Consider the following 15,700-nt stretch of genomic DNA (forward strand, 5'->3'; position numbering starts at 1 on the left):
TGAGTGTTCTCTTATAGTCCTACATGATAAATACTTTAAGATGGAATGTCAGGGTTCTTTGTAAGACTGTTCAGTTTGTTACCAACAAAAAATACTGAACAACTGGAAAAATAAAAAAAAGCAAAACTATGGCTAGAAAAGAACCTGTAAACACTTTCTCTTTGCACTTTTGTTCTCTTTAATGTTTCAACAAGAACTTCATCAGAAAAGTTTGTGAAACACACACACACTCTCCTTAAAAAGACATTCAAATAATCATGTGATAAAGAAAGACAACCAATGCAAACAGTCTAAAAGTGGGCAATGCCCCAGAATCATAATACTTTTGGTACTAGTCTTTCATGCTTTAAAGTACATGCAGTTAAGTTTGGTTAAGCAGTACTACTTGTTAGCAATTAATTTGTAACTAAAATACCATAAAATCTCATATTCAAATTCTTTGTCTTAGTAAAAAACATTTGATATTAATTGATTTATTTAAACCAGGCAGTTTATCGGCATCAGCCTGATCTGCCAGAGTGTCACCTTATACTCTAGTAATGTCTTAATGGTCACCACTGAAATTCTCAACAGAAACACTCATACAAAAAAAGATTTCTTGCCATCTTTACACGCAATAGCCAAAACATTTAAAAAAAATCATTCTTCTTGATGGCTAACAAGTGTTTCTTAGATTCTTCTTTTTAATTTAGTTAGTTAGTTACAGATTGAACATTGTGTCGTTTTTAACAAAAGAACATGTTACAGTACAATATCAAGTATACATAATTGTTTTACACTGTGATGACATTTTAAGTATTATGCCCCCTCCCAGCCATGAATTGCATTAAGCAGATCATTGGAAAAATGAATGAATAAAAGAATTTGATTTCATACTCAAGTTTATTATACATTCTCAAGATATATCTTACTGAATGTTTAAGAACTATACCAAAGTATATAATAAACCGTATATAGTTTTTTATAAAGTGTGTTTTCCAGGTTAGACTTGGCTTATTCTGTAAGGAACATGTGTTTCTGTGTGTAGCTGCAGTGTTTAAATTAGCCAGGAGAAGCTGCTTAGAGCAGTTTTGTCACTGGTTCATCACTTTCCTTCTTTCTTCTGATTACGACCACATTAATCTAGTTGCTGCAAAGAACAGTTTATTAGAAGATCCCAGTCTTTTCCTTCACCAAGCTTTTGTCAAGAAAGACAATCTGTGTAGTCATTATCTCTAAACTGCACTGAATAATGTCAGTAAAGGTTGTCATTGTTGTTTGAGTATTTTTTTTAACATTGCCTACAAACCTGGAACTACAGTTGGCAACTGAAACATTGAAGCATGACAGACTGCGGATATGTTGTAATTGCGCACACTACATAAGGGTTCCTAGTCACATATTTAGACTTGGCAGCTAACAATCGATGGAGAGTTATCTGTGTCATACCATTCTAAGGTTCCTTTGCAATACTATAGCATGGACCTGCTTTTCCCTTTCTAATGAAAAGGCAGCCATTTTTTGTGACTGCTTCCTGAGAACCACAAGTTCAAGTCACAGAGGAAATGGTATTGCCTTCACCTTTTATGAATGACATCAATAGCAGCTGCTACTAACGTTTTCATTACAGTATGTATTTTGTGTCATAGTCTGTAATGTCGCATAGCTGGAGAATTGCAGCAGTTTTTTTTGTGGTCTGGTTCACAGACTGTCTTTGTCAGTTGTGTCACTGTGGGTTTAAAGCAGTGGGATGTTTCAGCAGGGGGACTGAGGTGCATTTTTGTGGGTGGACTTGGAAAGTGGCACAGCAGGATTTTCTTAAGGATTATGATAAGAGCTCGGAGTTTTAAAATGTTGTGTTCTGCAAGTGCAATAAGATTCTGTCCAGAAGGTGATATTATGTGCCCCCAAGCCTACACACTGCACCCCCCACCCACAGACAACGCACACTAGCAATCTGCAGTTCTTTAGAGTTGACCATATTTTTTCCCACATCTGCATTTCATCAGAGGTGACCGTCTTCTTTCCTTTTATACAACTCTCAGTCTTTGTTTGGTTATTTTTATGCTGACCAACATACTGTCTCCCTGAATGTGATGTTCCACTGACCTTAACTTTGGATTTCACTCCATCATTGCAGCATGCTGCTTTACACATGCCCCTGTACTGTGGTCATTTGCTTTGTTTTACACTAAGATATTTGATGCTGATGTGTTTGTTGTGCTATCCCTCTGCTTATCTGCTAGTTACTTGAACTCAGATACTAAGCTTGATGACCACATAGTTGTTGCTTTTTGCTGATAAATTGTCTTTATTTGTGCTTTGCATAGTGTCATAGCACCCTTGGCTGAACACAGTTAAATGTGTGTCCTAAGTCCATCCTTTGTATCACCATCTGTCCTCCAAAGGGTTTGTGGCATTTGGTATTTCTAATTTATTCCCTCCCTCTCAGAATGGATATGCACATCCTGTAATTGCTAGCTTCAACAAACTATCAAGCCTTTGATCACATGGGTTGTAGTCAGGAATTTATTTCCTTTTGCAGCAACAAAGCTGATCTCTTAAATTCCATCCTTGATACTTTTTTTCATCTTGTTTCTTACAAACTAATTGTATCCTCTTTGGCAGTCTGAACGTAAACTAGATTAAATCTCATGGCAACCAGTTGAATCAACTTTCTTTATTACAGTGTCTAACTTAACTAGTTGAATCCTACCCATCCCACCACCACTCACAGGCAATGACTTATTCTTAATAGATCCTCATAAGTAGTATACCAGATGCATTACATGTTTATTTTTCCAAACTGTAGTACTGACTGCTAACTTATTTTCTGCATGTGGTCATGTGGTCTTAAAACTCAGTGTACCATCATTTTTCATCAGCTGTGGTACGTTTTCTTAAGGTAAAGAAAACTTCTTACAGTCCAGACTTAAATTTCAGCAGCTGTATTTTGTATGTTTTTTTTCTATCCCACTAATATCCTTTCTGTCCTTAAATGTACATTTCTTATAATACAGAGTAGCATTTATGTAGCCACATACTTCAAATCAAGAATAACATTTACTTCAAAATAATCTAAAAAAATCATAGTTATCTTTTTAATATGGCTTAACTCTGTTTTGTCTGTGCCAAGTAAAATTAGCGTAAAGGCAATAATTTTCATTTTGTCATAAAACCATTAATTCATGGACAGGGATTATTATGGATATCATAGACTAGTAGTTAGTAATACCAGTGTGTATATAACTGATATAAGATGTCTGTTTTAATATGGATTTCTTAAAATGTAAAAACCCCAAAACTATAATTAACCTGTAGCTAGATAAAGCCTTCGGTTCAGTAAACTGGCCTTATCTAACTACAGTGTCAGAAATGTACAGATTTCCAAGTAAATTTATATCTCTTATTAATCATTTTTATTAAAGTTCATCCTCGTGTTAAACTGGGATTTTTTATTTCTCGGTCAGTAAAGGTAAACAAGTGCAATTATCAAGGCTGTCCCTTGTCACCTTTTATTTAGCAATTGCGCCTGTAGCTATTTGCATAAAACTTAATGATATATTACGATTTTAAAAAATCCAACCGTCCATCTACAGCCCCTTTTCTTGTTTTTTGCACATGGGTTCAGGGTGTCACTTCACCACTGGCAATCATCTAAAGCCAAGGTTCACATTGACAGGTGGCTATCCCTGCAGTGGTAATTCTTACACACCACATACTTGAATGCACACTCACACCTATGGCCAATTTTGAGTGTCCAATCCATCAACTGCATGTGTTTGGATTGTGGGAAGAAACCCAGACTACCTGGAGGAAACCCACACGAACAAAGCGGCAACATACAGACTTCACACAGAAGGCGTTCTATCCAGGGGAACCTCTTACTATGCGGCTGCAACATTATCCTTTGTACCACTGTGCCTCCCTTAGTAGGATTTAAAATAAATGATCGGTATGTCACCACAAAACGAAAATACCCAATGGGTAATAAAACTCATAAAAAACAAAAAAATGAACCACGAACAACAGGATAAATCCAAAGCTTTTAATGCTGCTCCACACACTAAGCGCTTTCACCATAAGTCAATAGCATCATCAGAGTGAATGGTAGCTATTCATCAAATCCTTATATACATTTACATTCTGTAGAGTTTTTTTATATAGAAGTGTATTTGTGTTTTAGCTTTAAGATTGAATCTATATTTATTTTTAATAGAATGATTAATTAATTGATAGGTGTATATAAGGATTTGATGAATAGCTACCATTCACTCTGATGATGCCATTGACTTATGGTGAAAGCGCTTAGTGTGTGGAGCAGCATTGAATGCTTCAGATTTATCCTGTAGTTCGTGGTTAACTTTTTGTTTTTTACAAGTTTTATTACCCATTGGGTATTTTTGTTTTGTGGTGACTTGGTATTTTTGAACCCGATATCAGTGTACGTTCGTGGCCGCAAAAGTGTTGGTTTTTTATTTAAATTGCTTAAACATTGGAATATCAGTGGAAGCAGTGGTCATAGAACTGACTGCTTCGGTTAAAAAACTGACGGCTCTTTTAAATGGAAAGGATGTGTCACGCAACCCACAAGTGACGTTAACTGACTCGTAGGTAGAATTGTTTACACTTCATTCACCGCCAGCTCTTGAAGCGGTGAACAATGCAAATGGTGATGCCGACATGAATGTGAGTGGCGTAAGTTGACCCGTGGGTAAAGATATTAAACAATGGCTTCAGTTACCTGAAGTGGACTTCTTGGCCCCGAATGAGGAGAGAAGGACTACCCTAACCGTCCAACAACTTGTTCGCTTTGAGGGCGTGTGCTGGAAGTACAGAGGCCTACAACTTGACAATGCCTTCTTAAGAAAATCCATGGCACTGAAACAAGTACCAAAAAAACTTAGACTATGGAAACTACCAAACGGAATCGACGAAAGATCGCAGGCCTATAAAGACCTTATGGACTTGTTTGATAGAACGGGGTTACAAATGATGGACATTATTGTCAAAAATAATCAAGGTAAGTTGTCGGCACTTGAAAAAGTTGTTTCTCTTAATGAGAGTATTGTAAATGGCCTACTGTTTTTTCAGTATGCTAAAGGGTATGAAAATGTTTTGACTAACTTGGAAAAATATGTAGATAAAAGTGTTAAAATCAAAAAGTTATCCAGGGATATGCATGATTATAAGAACAATAGGGGCTATTCATTTGGTAACAACAAAATAGGGGGGAATAATGCCAGATATGATGAGCGAATGCATGTAAATGGAAATGGTGATGATGACTTGTTCTTTCGGCTGCTCCTGTTAGGGGTCGCCACAGCAGATCAACTGTTTCCATTTCTTCCTGTCCTCTGCATCTTGCTCTGTCACACCAACCAACTGCATGTCCTCCCTCACCACATCCATAAACCTTATCTTAGGCCTTCCTCTTTTCCTGTTACCTGGCAGCTTCATCCTTAGCATTTTTTTCCCAATATACTCTGCATCCCTCCTCAGCACATGTCCAAACCAATGTAATCTTGCCTCTCTGGCTTTGTCTCCAAACCTTCCAACCTGGGCTGACCCTCTAATATACTTATTCCTAATCCTGTCCATCCTTGTCACACCCAGTGCAAATCTTAACATCTTCAACTCTGCCACGTCAAGCTCTGACCCCTGCCTTTTTGTCAGTGCCACTGTCTCCAACCCATATAACATAGCTGGTCTCCCTACCCTCTTGTAGACCTTCCCTTTCACTCTTACTGGTACTCGTGTGTCACAAATCACTCCTGACACTCTTCACCACCCACTTCATCCTGCCTCTGCTCTCTTCCTCACCTCTCTTCCACACTCACCATTACTCTGAACTGTTGATCCCAAGTACTTAAACTTATCCACCTTCGCCAACTCTGTTCCCTGCATCCTCACCATTCCTCTATCCTCCCTCTCATTCACACACATATATTCTGTCTTAGTCCTGCTGACTTTCATTCCTGTTCTCTCTAGATCATATATCCACCTCTCCAGAGTCTCCTCCACCTGTTCCCTACTCTCACTACAGATCACAATGTCATCTGCAAACATCATAGTCCATGGGACTCCTGTCTGAGCTCATCTGTCAACCTGTCCATCACCATTCCAAATAAGAAAGGGCTCAGAGCTGATCCTTGATGTAATCCCACCTCTACCTTAAATGCATCCGTCACTCCCACCGCAGACCTCACCGCTGTCACACTACCCTCGTAAACATCCTGTACCACTCTTACATACTTCTCTGACACTCCCGACTTCCTCATACAATACCACAACTCCTCTCTAGGCACCCTGCCATATGCTTTCTCTAAATCCACAAAGACGCAATGCAACTCCTTCTGACCTTCTCTGTACTTCATCAACACTCAGAGCAAACATCGCATCTGTAGTGCTCTTTCCTGGCATGAAACCATACTGATGATCACTAATCATCACCTACCTTCTTAACCTAGCTTCCACTACTCTTTCCCATAGCTTCATGCTGTGACTGATCAGTTTAATCCCGCTGTAGTTACTACAGCTCTGCACATCACCCTTATTCTTAAAAATCGGTACCAAAACACTTTCTCCATTTCTCAGGCATCCTCTTACTTGCCAAGATTTCATTAAACAATATAGTTAAAAACTCCACTGCCATTTCACCTAAACACCTCCATGCTTCCACAGGTATGTCATCTGGACCAACAGCCTTTCCATTCTTCATCCTCTTCATAGCTATCCTTACTTCCTCCTTGCTAATCCACTGCACTTCTTGATTCACTATCGGCACATCATCCATCCTTTCTCCTTCTCATTCTCTTCATTCATCAACCCCTCAAAGTACTGTTTCCATCTGCTCAACACACTGTCCTCGCTTGTGAGTACATTTCCCTCATTATCCTTTATCACCATTACCTGCTGCACATCTTTACTAGCTTGGTCCCTCTGTCTAGCCAGTCTGTACAGGTCGTTTTCTCCCTCCATGTCCAACCTTTTATACAACTCTTCATATGCCTTATCCTTAGCCTTCGCCACCTCTCTCTTTGCCATGCACCTCATCTCCTTATACTCTTGTCTACTTTCTTCATCTCTTTGACAATCCCACTTCTTCTTCGCAACCTCTTTCTCTGTATACTCTCCTGTACTACTTCATTCCACCACCGGGTCTCCTTGTCCTCCTCCCTCTTTCCAGATGTCACAGCAAGCGCATTTCTAGCCATCTCTCTTACTAGCTCTGCTGTAGTTAACCAACTATTCTGTAACTCTTCACTGCCGCCCAGTGCTTGTCTTAACTCTTCCCTAAACATCACCTCACAATTACCCTTTTTCAATTTCCACCATTTGATCCTTGGTGCTGCCATCACACTCATCCTCCTATTCTTGATCACTAATGTCATCCTACAAATCACCATACTATGCTGCCTAACTACACTTTCCCCTGCCACCACTTTACAGTCTCCAATCTCCTTCAGACTGGCCCTTCTACATAAGATGTAATCCACCTGTGTGCATCTTCCTCCACTCTTGTATGTCACCCTGTGCTCCTCCCTCTTGTTAAAATATGTATTCTTCACAGGAAATGGTGACTTTGACTGTGAATTTGGGGCGGACGATGTGGATACGGAACAATGTTTTTTAGTTCGGACCCCACAGTTAAGGAGGTCCGAATGTCTACAGAACAGAAGGGAAGGGCTGGAACAAAATCAGTATTATGCTGCAGGACAGCAACAACGATCACAACAGTGGAGGAACAACTATCAGAAAAAGGGCCAGTGGTCCAACAACAACAAGAAGAGACAGTTGTTGATAATAATGTGGATGTTTCACTATAGGGAACAATTTACTGTATGTTTTGGATGATTCATTGTGTACCCCTGAAAATTGTATGCCTATGTGTAGTCTTTAAAAAGTCGGGATTTAATATATATAATTTCAGTGCTATAGACAAAAAAGAAGCTCACCATGATCTTTTGAGTAAAGGTTTTTCATTTATTCCAGAATACAATTTTAATGTGGTTGATGTTTATACTAGTATAAGATTATACATTAGACAGTTAAATTTGGCCCTGTTTGTTAAAGATCGAACTGATGTGACAAATGATTTGATATAAGGTGGCTTAACTAGAAAGGGTACATTTATACCACCATATAATAGTGAAGTTGCATTGTTTGAGAAAATGTGTATTGGAGGGGTTCGTAATGCCATTAAAATGAAACATAATGCTTATTATGATGACAATATAACCAGGGATGAAAGAGAAGCACTATTTGAATTGGCAGGTAGTAATAAACTTAGAATTATGAAACCAGATAAGGGGGTGGGGCAGTCATGGTTGGGAGGGTGGCCTAATGGTTAAGGTGTTTGCCTTACAAACACAAGTACAGGGTTTGAATCTCACAGGAGATAATTGGCTAGGCTTAAAATGGCTCGCAAGGGCAGTTAGCCTCGTATGTGCCTATGACCGTGTCAGTTTTGGGGTGGGAGGTTGGCATAATGGTTAAGGTGTTTACCTTACAAACATAAGGTGCAGGGTTTGATTCTCACATGGGGTAATTGGCTAGGCTGAAAATGGCCCACAAGGGCAGTTAGCCTAGTACTAATCTATGAACCTATGAACCTATAATGTCAAAATTTGATTATACTGCTAAAATGCAAGACATTTTGGTTGACCCTACCACTTATTTACGGGTTTTTCGGAATGAATTGAGTATAGGCTAATATAAGATAGATTTGTTCCTTTTGGATGCATTATATCAAAGGGCAATAAATTGTGATGAGTATAATTTTTTGAATGTGGAACACCCAGTCACCCCCGCTGTGTTTGGAATTCCAAAAATCCACAAAAATCTTAACCCTCCATTCAGAGTTATAGTGTCATCGAAAGGTTCAAAGACTACCCATTGCAGCGTATGTGGATACAAATACCCAGCGGGTGGTGGCTAAGGCCCAACATATTTTGAAAGACTCTTGGCACTGCTTACAAAGGCTGAATATAATGAGAAATAGACATTGAATGGTCATTTTTATCTATTGATATAGTTAATTTGTTTACAGTTATACCACATGAGGAAGGTATAAATTATTTTACACAACGTTTAGTGAAAAGTGATCATTTAAGTAGTGGCAAAGTAAATTTGGTAGTATCTTTTATGGATATGGTACTCAGAAATAATCTTTTGTCCTTTGAGGGGGAAATTATTCATCAAATTTCAGGTGTAGCCATGGGGGCAAAATGTGCCCCTAGTTTTGCCAACTTGGTGTTGCTCCAATGGGAGGAAGAATGTGTTTTGAATTCAACATATAAAGACAAAATTGCCCTTTATAATCGATTCTTGGATGATGTCCTGATACTTTGGAGGGGTACTGAAGGCGAAGCCATGTTATTTGTAGAATATCTTAATACTACAACATCCTTTTTCAAATTCACTAGTAAATGGGATAGTCAAACAATTGAATTTTGGATATTAGGTTAACAAAAACTGTTGAAGGACTTGAGAGCAATATTCTCAGGAAGGAAACGCATAGTAATGCCTTACTTCACTGCAATAGTTGTCACCCCCCCACATCAACCTAGGGGTCTAGTGAAGGGTCATATGGTAAGGTTGTCAAGACTTATTAGTGATAACCAAGTCTTGAAACAAGAGTTATACATACTGATAGGAATGTTTCTTGACTGAGGTTATCCCTTGAAAATGTTGACCAAAATACTTAATGAGGTATTGAATAAGAGGGATACTACTTTTCTACCTATACTTAAGAGGAACACTATAGAATGTAGGAGAACAGTTAATAACTGCAGTATTTTAGATTCAAGGGTTTGGGTATTTAAATATAATCAAATAAATGGGATAGTGAATTCCATACGTGTACAGCTTGGGATCTATGTTTTAACTGTGATTTGAAAGGTACTCTAGGTTGTTCCCCTAAAGTAGTTTTCTCTAAGGGGAGAAATATCAAAGGGTTTTTAGAACAATACAAGCCCAGATACACTCTTTCCAAATTGAATAGATGTGGGATGTGTAGGTCTTGCAGATTCATCAATGATCGACCCTACGTAAGTGTCCCGAGTTACAACAGGACTATTCCATGTCCAGGTAGGGTTAATTGTAATACCCAAAGGGTGGTGTATTTAGCTACATGTACCAACTGTAGTGCATTTTATGTAGGTAAAACTATCTGTAGGTTGAGAGACCGGATAGGTGAACACCTTAGGGCCATTAGAAATCAAGACTCCCATAATGCCCTATATATGCACAGTACAGTTTGTATTAATTTTAAGAGATTTTTATCCTTTGTAATAGATAGGGTGTTATATAAAGAAAGGGGTGGCAATGAAAAATTAAAAATGGAACTTTCGGAATATAAATGGCAGGCTATATTGAATGCTACAACATCACCTGGATTAAATGATTTCATTTCTATAGGACCAATTTTGAAACCTCGAGCAATTAAAATTTAGATAGTATTTTTATATATTTATTTTTAAACAAGTTTAAACTAAGTGTTAATATTCAAAATATTAGTTTTATAAGTATTAATTAGATTTGTATTTGTGGGTTGTGACTGTATTCTGTAGAGTTTTTTATATAGAAGTGTATTTGTGTAAGTGTTTTAGCTTTAACATGATTGAATCCATATTTATTTTTAATAGAATGATTAATTGATAGGTGTATATAAGGATTTGATGAATAGCTACCATTCACTTTGATGATGCCATTGACTTATGGTGAAAGCGCTTAGTGTGTAGAGCAGCATTAAAGGCTTCGGATTTATCCTGTTGTTCACGGTTCATTTTTTTTGTTTTTTTAAATGATCAGTATGCTTCCAAAACTCTATTTTTTGCTAAATATATATTGTTAAAAAATGTAATATTTACTTTTTATCATTCCCACTGCTGCAGTATCCTTTAGGGTATATGAATTGCTTCCCTACCTAGGAAACAACAATCAAAGTCACAAAAATGCCCCCCCCCCCCAAACATACACACACCTTCATTTGGACTACTGATTGGCTAGCTTCAAGTAAGGAAATCAGAGTCTGAGTGAAGGTTTCTTCTGGCCTTTCTTGCCATCTTGAGGAGAGGCAGCTCAGAAGCTTCACAGGAGAAGCACTGGGTTGGGGGTTGATATAATGGTTAAGGTGTTTACCTCACAGACACAAGGTACAGGGTTAAATTCTTATATTTGAAAGGAAAATTGGCTAGTCTTAAAATGGCGCACAAGGGCAGATAGCCTAGTACATGTCTTTGAACCTGTAAGTGTTTCATTTTGACAGATAAGTCCCTGTTTGGGAACCCTTCCACACAAAATGTGCTAACATTTAAAAAAAATCTATTTCAGGTTATTTTCTGACTAAAAGTAATATTTTTCCTTTAAGAAAACCAGCATTTTTAACCAGTATCAAAAGATTGCTTATTTTTAGCTTTTGGCATTTTTAACTAATCGAGGGCTAATTTTTTTCGAAAAAAACACATGTATTGCTTTTGTAAACTTTTCATTGTATGTCTAAAAGTTTTACTCTGGAACAGGCAGGAATGTGTTTAGTAGTCTATTGCTTCTATTCACTTTCTGACAACCTACTTGTCATTTTCTTTGTTGTCTATGTATTTAAGACTGTAAAAGGAATTTTGATAAGGGGATTTGTGTACTGCTTGAGCTTTTACCTTGTGAAGGGACTGGAGTAAGTGTAAGTGTGCTGCTTGTGGACAACCTGTGATGACTTACTTTCCAACTGACTCGTTCAAGTAATGAGTACTACTTTATCTTAGTTTTACTGCTTGTTCTTAGTGTTCAATTGCATTTATTATGCTGCATTTACTGCTGCTTGTTAGTAGCCTGATTAAATTGTAATTGTTACTCTGAATGTCTTAGTTTTGGTTAAAGGACTTGGGCTTCAGGCTAGTTAATGTTAAGGTTTGGGTCTACACTCATGTGGAAGGAGAAGGTAGCCTCTGCCATTCTGAGGTGAGAATTGCTGGTTGATGGCTTATTGTGCCTGTTATTCTAATTGATTTTGTTGGGCAGCTGCGGTGGTGCAGCGGTTAGCTTTGTCACTTCACAGCAAGAGGTTCTCCGGTTCAATTCTCTGCTGGGGTGCCTTCTGTGCAGAGTCTGCATGTCCTCCCTGTGGTCGCTTGGGTTTCCTCCAGGTGCTCCGGTTTCCTCCCACATCCCAAAGACATGCTGTAGGTGGATTGGACACTCTAAATTGGCCCTAGGCATGAGTGTGTGCATGCATGTGTACACCTTCTTTGGAAGGTTGGGCATTGGGCTAGCAACTCGACACCATAAAACTCTGCTGCCAATCATGAGTGGACAGGAGATCCTCTGTGGCGACCCCTAACTGGAAAAAGTCAAATGAAAAAGAAGTTCTAAGTGACTTTGTTCCAGTTTAAGTACTTTGGTACCAAACCAGTTATTTTACATTGGGAAGATTTGTGGTCTAGACTCTTGTAGCAGGAGAGTATAGCGTACACCATTCTAAGATGGGAATTGCTGGTTGAAAGCTCATTGTGTCTGTTCTGTAAGAGTCTTAGTTCTGGTTTAAGCACTTGGGCTCCAAACCAGTTACTTTACATTGGGAGAGTTGTGTTCCAGAATCTTGTGCCAGGAGAGTATGTTCTACAGCATTCTAAGCTGGGAATTGCTGGTGAAGGCTTATTGTGTCTGTTATTCTAAGTGTATTTATTCTGTTGTAAACACTTGGGTTCCAAACCAGTTACTTTACATTAGGAAGATTTGTGGTCTAAACTCTTGTGGCAGGAGAGGATAGTCTACACACTTCTAGCTGGAAGATGCTGGTTGAAGGCCTAATGTTGTTGTGTCTGTTACTCTGAAGTATCTTAGTTCTGGCTTAAGCACTTGTGCACCAAAACTAGTTGTTTTACATTAGGAGGGTTTGTGGTCTAGACTCTTGTGGTGGGAGAGCGTAGCCTGCACACTTCTGTGCTGGGAATCACTGGTGAATTGCTGCATTATTTAAACTGCTTTCTGCTGTTGTGACTGTGATTTTATGCACTTTGAATTTCTAGTAGTACTGCATTTTACAGCATAGGTTAAATTCAGACTCACTGAATCTAGATGGTTTGGTATCATTTGAACACTAAAACAAGCTCTTCACTAAGATACTGAAATATCTGAGGCATCTGTTGTTTCCAACTAACTGTATGTGCCTGTTTTTGCTCTAATAGTGCAGTTTTAATTTGTATTTGCATTCCACTGTGTTTGAATTGCCTGAACTATTTTTTGTTAGATTTTACTGTACACTGTACTAGCTCAGCTGTAGCACTGCCCAGTGCTATTTCTGGGCCTGTTCTGTAACTTCTGAGCATCAACTTCAACCCACCTTTGTTGGTGAAGGCCCTTCTGCACCATTGTGTGAGGAGAGTGCTGTCTGAGTCCCATCTAATCGAGGGTGATTTGAGTAGAGCTCAGAGAGAGCATTTTTATTGGATAGTTTGAGCTAAACAGGGTATTTTCTTGTTTTATTTAAGCCACGTGTTTGTGCTTGTTTTCGAGTAGCACTCCATCATTTACTGCTGCGTAGCGGTGGTTACCATTGGTGGCTATAGACACAAACGTTTTGTTTGTTAAATTTTCCCTTAGCACTTTGCTTGTAGTCCTCCAGAGGTTTCTTGTGGCCCTGCTATACTGTCAGGTGAAACACTAATTCTGGCCTCAGAAGTACCAACACACCTCTCACCCACTAGCCACTCCTAAGTGAGACCTCTTTTCCTGATCATATAAATTTACCTATATGGATGGACATTTTCCCACAGTTTCTCCAGCCAGCTTGGTTGACATGGATATCCTGAGGCAATGTAACAACTGCCTCATGTTCACCGCCAACCTTTACTCCTAGTCCACATAAACACAAAGTGTGAGAGATGCGATTATATTAAGAACCTTGAATCCATGCACTCTCACACACCAGTCAGTACATATGACAATGAGCAGGTTGCCAGCATGCCCACCTCACCTCCTATCCTCCATACCCACATCACACACATGCATACATATGCGGAGGTCCTCACCAGAAACATACCTAAACACCAGAGACCTCTCAAACACAAACATGCTACACATACTTCCTCTGCAGAACACATTACACATAATATCTCACAGACCAGAGTCTCACTGGTCAAACCCATAAGGCAAAACAGAAAATCAAACATATTAATCACAGGTGATAACATTGAGAGACATACTGATGTCCCTCTCACCAGGCTGGATAAGGAAAAGTCAGGTGCCAGGATACGCTGTATTGCACATGCACTCAAGTCTCTCAACAACAGGTACTGTTATGACTCTGTCATAGTCCATATTGGTGTAAATGATTTGAGACTGTACCATTCTGGACTATATGAAGAGAGACATGATTGAGCTCATGGACTGTGTCTCAGGCAGGTATGTCCCTAGCCTTAAGCATTTTACCTTGACCTAGGATGATGCCTCAATACAAAGAAGAAAATGATTGACTTCAATAATTGGCTTAGCTTCTGGTGTCATTCTAAGGGGATCCACTGTCTGTCAACCTGGGATGACAAGATCAACAGACCTCGATGCTTTGCCAGAGATGGTCTTCATCTGTCACCTGTGGGATTTCATCTACTGGCTAAGGCTCTTGCCACTCCCATAGTGCCTTTTTAAGGCAGTGTCCCAAGGACAAAATTCCCATTGTAAAAAAAACTCCCATCTAAAAACAACCTCAGGGTTATGCTGCTAGACGCTAGGAGTCTCGACACAAAACTACACTCACTGGAAACTGTCCTCGGCTTGGAAGACACAAACATTTGCATAATCATGGAGATCTGGTTCGTAGCTGTGGAGAGCACTCCAGCCTTACTGGGTTACACCTTCTTCTACACGTTCAGACTTCAAACTGAAGGCGTGATAACTAAAGGAGGAGGTGCATCGATATTCATTAAAAATACACCTCCAGATTGGTTAAACAGTATGATTCCCTGGAGACACTTCAAGTTCAATTAACTGGTTGACATCTGTTCAAGTCATTGTGAGCTACAAGACCCCCTGCATGAATCAGGACACCCACTCTGCCTATTTGGATCTAGTGAGTCTATCAAGATACAGCCAGACACCATGTTTTTGGGTAAATTACTCATGCACAAGCTCACTTGCCCAAAGGTTCCTCAACTTCTTTAATTCCAGTACCTTGGACCAGCTGGTTGACACCTCCACAAGGAAACCGGAGCACCCGGAAGAAACCCACACAAATGCAGGGAGGACATGCAGACTCCACACAGAAGGCACTCCAGCCAAGAATCAAACCAGAGAACCTCTTGCTGTGAGGGAACAATGCTACCGCTGCACCACTGTGCTATCCGTTAGATTAAATAAGACTTCTTTTAAAGTCCTCCAAAGCAAACTGAGTCCAAATTAACTTCCTCAACAAAGGACAACTACAAGGCATTATAGTTAAATCTGTAACCTAAAAGGAAAGGCTCAGATTTGTGTCAAACTGGTAGTTAATGATACCACATATCCTGAGCCTGTGAACATAGCTAACCTGTTGGCCAACAGGTTCTGTGAAAATTGCACTCCCTAGCACCGCCACATGTATCCCATGATATCCCTGCCATCTGTCCCCTACCTTGTATCTTTAAAGAGCAGGTCATAAATGCCCTCTCTAAGGCCAAAAGCACAGCATCTGGTTCAGAGAATAACATCCCACGCTGTGTCCTTAATGGGCTCCAACATGAATTAG

General features: G+C 39.3%; 1 protein-coding gene across 1 annotated transcript in view; it reads left to right on the forward strand.

Annotated features, from left to right (window-relative positions):
- The window catches only part of NRK (Nik related kinase), a 2,110,367-nt gene that overhangs the window by 1,608,769 nt on the left and 485,898 nt on the right, over nucleotides 1–15,700 (forward strand). The gene's annotated exons all lie outside the window — the stretch shown is intronic.

This window comes from Protopterus annectens, chromosome 15.part0, assembly GCF_019279795.1.
Source record: "Protopterus annectens isolate FY-2018-M chromosome 15.part0, PAN1.0, whole genome shotgun sequence".
NCBI classification, from domain to species: Eukaryota; Metazoa; Chordata; order Ceratodontiformes; family Protopteridae; genus Protopterus; species Protopterus annectens.